Raw genomic sequence first — 7,248 nt, 5'->3', positions numbered from 1 at the left:
ATACCCTGGGTCAGGGTCGAAGCCCTGCGTCTTGTAATCAAAATACGGCATCGCCGTCTCCTCTTTATAGTGGTTTTACGTCTTGTTGAACCAGTGGGAGACCGCACTGAGCGTCGTCCAGTGTGCTCCGTCAGAGCCTCGAAATTATTGACAAAATACGACGATGATCTGCTATTTCCACCTTTTACCTCCACTAGATATTGTGTCGCTCCACACAGTTCAGAAGGGCCTTGCCCAGGATGCCACTACTTGGCATGCAGCGACTGCATCGAAACGTGAGCAGTGTTCAGTGGGTTACGTGCCACTGTTCGTATGTTACAAGGACCTCGTCCTTCATGGCTCGGCCATTAGGTGGCCATACCACTCCTGGTATGCAGCGACTGCTCCAATACTTGAGTAGCGTTCAGGGAGATACGTGCCACTCCATGTTCAGCCTGCGAACCATGCTTGGTTTACTTGTGCAATACACCTTCAGCATTTCACAACTTGGATACTCCGATATCCAGCACATTGACTGTCCCGTCTGGTGCCCGCGTCAATAGCGTTTCTGCTTCCTAGCAGCGGTGAGATCATGACTCACCAAAGCTACACCAGGAGGTGTGCGCATAGCGCCTAATTCTTCGATCCCCAATCGGTGCATGGCTCATGGTGGTCCGACCATGCCATACCAAAGATAAGATTGTACCTTGAATTCTAGTCTAAGACTAGACAGCTATCAAAATCAAGAAACTTGACATCGAGGTCCACAGGGACCCTCGGTATAGTGACACAACCCCCCGTAGCAAAGCAAACTTTGTCGGTGTCACTCAACCGCGCTTCCAGTGCTATAGCATACAGCTGACTTACTTCGATCGTAAAGCATCAAGCATAATTTTTCGACGCCCCGAAATCGATAAGGATCTTTTGTGGCTTTTCAAAGCCCTTAACTGTTGCTTTTACACCAGCAAGCCCGGCTTGCACACAGGTTCCGTGTTCAAGAGCACGGAGCTCTTGGGCTGGAACCTGCTGCCATCTGTCTCGTTGAGGCAAAACAGAACTCAGTCATCCCCAGTAGAGCGCCCAGCGCCTACTGGGTGTTCTCGTTTCCCCGCGACAAACCAGTCTTGTTGGAAGTGGGATGGCGGTTCGACAAACCTTTACGCGCCTTGCGCAGGGAATAACAGTCCGAAGGTGACGGGTGTCTCCACAGACAGAACACCGTTGGATATATCCACCCTGCTCGGCACTCGAAGTTCTTTCTTCTCTTTCTCAGCATCGCTGAGATTCATTGTCTCAGGCCTAGCGGACAAGCACTGAGGGAGTGCATTTCAGCCAAGTCGTTCCAAATTAAAGTTGGGCATTCAATGCCACATTCATCGCTTTTTTGAAAGAAGACGGATGCACACGGAATACGTCCATTCTGGCCACGCCAATGCGGAGGCCCTTCATATAGACGGTCACTTCGACCGCCTTGGGAGAGCATCTGCTGCCATCCAGCAATGAGAGTTCTCAACCATTGCACAAAATCTACCAACTCTCTTATGCCCTATTGGGCAGCGAAGAAATGCGATCGCACGCGATATTCCCGGTAATGCAGTAAGAACACTCGCAAAAGCGCTGACACTTCAGCTCCTTCCAGGGGGACGACGCTTCAACTGAAGCACCACACGTTAGTGCTCATTCACGCGCTTGGCCTCCCAGCTTGGTGATGTCTAGCACCACCGCTGTAGATCATACTGCTGCATGGTGGATGCCATAGCCATCTTGGTCTTTCTTACCCAGAGTAGAAGATTCTCTCCATCATTACTCTCGAAGGTCTTGACGCTCATCTGTCATCCACGGTGGCGTCATTGACGCAGTCGACGACGACGAATTCTGATCTTGGTGCTCCAACAGATCATTTCCACTGCTAGAAAACGCCTATATATGACCTCGGGCCCTTGCGCAGCATGAATCTTTATCAAGGGCGTTATGACTTCTATTCGTGTGCATAGCGTCCTTGCTATTTGGTACCGTGCATCGTCGACGAGCCGATTGACGTTTGAACGCAGGTTGCGACGATCATGGAGGATTTGTACGAAGGGTCGTTTCGAAATTAACTGTTTCGTGTGTTGCCCAAGACGCTGGGCGATGCCATCAACTTTGCGATGCAATAAAGATAAGCATCAAGCAAGCCAAATATAACAGTTTCGTCTTAAGGCAACCGCGTCAGTCGACTGGTGCAAGTAATGCGTTGGGGCCAGCAGACATTTCGTACATTTCCAAAGAGCATCCTCGCAACGATGAAGAGTATCTTGTTTTGGAGGGTGGGTCATTTTGCTACAAAATGAAGCGTGTCTGTTGCCGACTCGGCCACGGACACAGGGTGCTGGTTCAGATAATCGCGGACACTATAAAGGCCTTGGTTTAAATGCTACCAAGATAAATGGGGATCGACCAGTAGAGGCTGGTCCCCCTACTGAGCCCCAGACGAGTACTGTTGATGCTGTTGATACACAGAATTTTGGTCCAACGTGCATGATGCATGTTTCCACTATGGTTGATGGTAAAATCAGGCAAAGTGAGACTTGGATTGTCCAAGAAGTCTTTGTGGAACTTTTGAACATAATGTTGAGATTTAATCGACAGTGGTGTGTCGGACATCTTTGTTCGAGCGCAAATTGTAACGAGGCATGGTGTAAGGCTGCCTAATGTAGAATTAGAATTGGTCATTCGTTTAGCGAATCGATCTAGAATAAAGATGCCAAAGCAAGGCATTGCTTGGCAATGAAGTTTCAGGAATAACGAGGTGAAGACGAGTTATACTAATCTAAGTCCATAATAAGTTAGATATCATATTATGTATGCCATGGTTGAAGCGTTATCAGCGCATTGACTGAATGAATATAAAGATCGTCGTCAGCAAGTCGTGCAGCGCTGATTCTACTGCATAATTATGAGCGAAATGGTATGAGCGTGTGCATCTACTAAGTAATACTGCGGTGTGCGATGGGCCCTCATGTTTATAGGACAACAACAAGCCCAAGAAGACAACCAGAGGTGAAGCAGTCAGGCGCAAGAAAAAGACAGTCTACTTCGCTATCGACATAGAAGTCTTGGCCGAAGGTAGTATTGAAGAATACTGACATTTGATGCAGAGACCCATCTCAAAACAATAATAAGAAGGTCAACGAGAAGAGTTTTTGTCAAGTATTTTGCGCGCCTGAACAAGGTGCAAGTTCCATTGATGAAGAAATCGTAGAAGAAAGGACAAGTTTGTAAATATTGTGACCGACAACGAAGAAGTTGACGCCGATGTTATCCGTCAGGTAAAAATTTAAAATTCTCCAGCATCAGTCAAAGGATTGCATTCCTTGCTGTATATGAACAAAAAGACGATAGAACGAAGCCTCGCGAAAGGCGTCATATCAAAAATATGTGCGATCGTCGAGGAAGCCATCGACGATTACACCAAAACTGCAGAACTAATTGGAAATGATAGTTGATGAGCAGCTGTAAGAATCTCTAATGACACACCCCATGTATGGAATTGTCAAGGAATATGCTGATATATTCCCAGACAAGGTGTCGGACAAGTTGCCATCAGACGAAGGCGTTTGTGATGAGATTGACAAACGGTAGAAGCCGTTGCCAAAGGAGCCAAGGCTTGCACTAGTTCCTTGCGACAGAAGGCTACTCATGTGCGTTAAAGCAAATCTTAGCATTGTAGTCAAACATTCTTTGTAAGAAAGCCACAGTTTGCTGGCGCATTGTTCACGCTTTCAACTTATTGAGCGATGCGACCATACCTGCCCAGACTCCGGTTTCACGAGAGAATATAATTTTTGAAGAAATGATTGGCAGTACCCGAAATGAATGCGCGATAATGATACACCACTAACTGCAGTGACTACCCCAGCGGTATGCTGTAGTGATATCACAAGGTTTGAATAACGCTCACGCGTCTTCCAACAGAATGGTCACGGATCATCTTCGTCCATTAAGAAAGTTTGGACCAAATTTATCTAACGATATACTCGTTCATAGTACGATAACGGGTGATAAGTCCGATGTCAATGATCATCCTGATCATCATTGTCAAGTCTTCTCGGTTATGCGAAAGAATAAACTATATGCTAACTTAAAAGCGCATTTTCTTTGTACCTAAAAAAATCGATCTCGGTTGCTTGTGGACAAGAATGGCATTCATGTAGATCCGGAGAGAGTCGAGGATAACAATGATTGGCCTGTGCCAAACAACCTTAAGCAGCTGAGATCATGTTTGGACTTGACTAACTATTTGTACAAATACACGAGCTATGCAGCGTTGGTGCAGCCCCTAATGACACTTTTTGACAGAACGCTGACTGGAATGGTCAAAAGATCGTCAAGCGGTATTTAATATCAAATAAGCGCTTACGAGAAGCTTCTGTCCTTGCTATTGCAATCCATGATAAGCCATTACATGTGGTCTGCGATGCAAGTGAATATGCGCTAATGCAACACGATAATGAGGGTTAAAAGTGAGTTGATCGCCACAAGTACGGCTCGCGAAATAATTTTTTATCCAGTTTTTGACAATGATCTTGTCGCAATGATGTATGCTTTGAATAAGTTCTGTGTGTACTTTCTTGGAGAGTAGTGCTTTGAAATCCCTACAAATCATACCTCGCTGCGTACGGCAGAAAGGACTCCTCATTTATTTAAAGAGAATGGCTCGATGATTGTTCTTTTTGTGGAGAGTGACTTTGTTTACACTACAAGCCAAGCGGTACGAATATCTTAGTCGAAGCGTCGTCAAGCCATCCGGACTATGTTATGAAGTCCAGGAGCGAAAACATGTACGAGTCATGTCGACAATCCAAAAATGGTCAGACGATTATAGTGCACACATTGACTACAGTACTCGGGAATTTGTTGAAGGTTACAAATGTAACGCGGTTACACGTACTTTTGTATAAAAGGGCGGTTTTCACAAGATGGTGTGATCGTACATAGGTAAAACTTCCACAAGTTCGTGTAATCACACAGTGATGTGGCTACACCGTAACAAGAAGCCACCACGTGGCAGGATTAGAAGTAATGCATATTCCTATATCAATTGGATTTCACTATATTAAATAGGTATTACTATATCAATTAGAAAAGCATGTAATTTTTTGGTATTGGCGGCTCTGCCGCAACTAAAATAATTAAATACAGACTCAATTTTGAACATAAAAGTTCCTTTTCCTTGGTAGAGGTTTTCGGTACTAGCGGATTGTGATCCGCTGTACTCGTATTGGTTATTGTAAAGAACGTAAGGTCGGTGAAGTAAGCTTAGCTTCTTCTAAGCAGATAGCTACGGCAGCCCCGCTGCACATGAGAAATTTACGTATGAGGCATTACGGCTGATCCTCTGTAAGTATGGAGGAATCTTCCCATTTACCCCAGGGCGTGCAGCATGCAGGCCGGCTAAATAAGCAGATGTCCCTGACGACGTGAAGCACAATGCTGCGCAAAGGCCCGAGGTCACAATTGTGCGCCTAGAGGCGTTTTTGAGCTTCGAAAATGCTTTGTTAAAGTACCTACAGCAAACTCTGTCTGCGTCGACTGCGTCCGTAACGCCACCGTCCATGACAGAGGACTCCTCCCGCCCCAGGCCGCTCATGATTAGTGCTAAGAGAATATCCTGCTTTAGGAGGGGGAGGTCAATATGGCTATGGTATCTGCTATGGTCCAGAACGAGCAACCGCGTGCGGCACTAGCTATCTCCATGCTTGGGGGTCGAGCGCGATAATGGTGGAGCTGCGTTCCCCTGCTGAAAGGAACGGAAGCGTCAGCGTTTGCGAGTGTTTTCGGGCATATCGTGTGCGATCGCGATTTCCTTGCTAATTGATTGGGTCAGAATAGATTGGTGGACTTTGCCCAAGAGTTGAGAACTCTCATTGACGGGATGGCAGCAGATCCCTTTCTCGAGATGGAGGGCTTCCAGATTTGCGCGGTTAGAATTGAATTCTCTGTGTGCATCCGTCTTTTTTTAAGGAGGCGGTGAGCGTGGCATTGAATGCAAAACTTAATTTAAGTTGGCACGACTTGGCTGGAATCTACACCCTCAGAGCTCGTCGAGCGGACCTGAGCCAATGGATCTCAGTATGCTGAAATAGAGGAGGGAGGGCGTCGAGCTGCCAAGCAGTGTGTAATCTCGACGGTGTTCTGTCTGTGGAGAAACCCGTCATCTTCGAACTGGTTGTTCCCTGCACAAGTCGTAAAGTTTCGTCAAACCGACGAACCGATTCTTACCAGTCTGGTTTGTCGCGGGGAACAAGAACACCCAGTAACGCAGCAAGGCGACCCTTTGGGAAAACTGAGTTTATTGGCCTCAAAGGGGTAAAGGGCAGCAGGGCTTAGTCCTGAAGAGCTCCGTGCTCTAGAACACGGAACATGAGTGCAAGCCGGTTTTGCTGGTCGTAAAATGGACCGTGAAGGGGTTTGAAAAGCCATGGGAGATCGTTATCGATTCTGGGGCATCGAACAACTGTTCTCGATGCTGCACAATCAAAAGATTTCAGTTGTATGCTAAGGCACTGGAAGCGCGGTTGAGTGACACCGACAGTGTTTGCTTTGCTACGGGGGATTGTGTCACTGTACCGAGGGTCTCTGTGGACCTCGATGTCAAGTTTTTTGACTTTGATAGCTGTCTAGTCTTAGACTTGGTTCAAGGTATGAACTTATCTTTGGTATGGCATGGTCGGACCACCATGAGCCATGCACTGATTGGGGGTCGAAGATTTGGGCGCTACGCGCACACCTCCTGGTGTAGCTTTGGTGAGTCATGAACTCACCTCTGGTAGGAAGCAGAAACGCTATTGGCGTGGGCACCAGACAGGACAGTCAATGTGCTGGATATCGGAGTATCCAAGTTGTGAAACGCTGAAGGTGTATTGCACAAGTTGTCCAAGCATGGTTCGCAGGCTGAACGTGGAGTGGCACGTATCTCCCTGAGGGCTACTCAAGTATTGAAGTAGTCGCTGCATACCAGGAGTGGTATGGCCACCTAATGGCCGAGGCATGAAGGACGAGGTCCTTGCTCACATTTCGATGCAGTCGCTGCATGCCAAGAGTGGCATCCTGGGCAAGGCCCTTCTGATGTGTGTGGAGCGACACGATATCTAGTAGACGAAAAAGGCGGAAATAGCAGTTCATCGTCGTATTTTGTCAATAATGTCAAGGCTCTGATGGAGCACACTGGACGACGCTCAGTGCGGTCTCCCACTGGTTCGACGAGACGTAAAACCACTATAAAGAGGG

The sequence above is a fragment of the Plasmopara halstedii genome (genome assembly GCF_900000015.1).
Source record: "Plasmopara halstedii genome assembly, contig: Scaffold_323, whole genome shotgun sequence".
NCBI lineage: Eukaryota > Oomycota > Peronosporomycetes > Peronosporales > Peronosporaceae > Plasmopara > Plasmopara halstedii.
Note: the sequence above shows the minus strand (reverse complement) of the source record.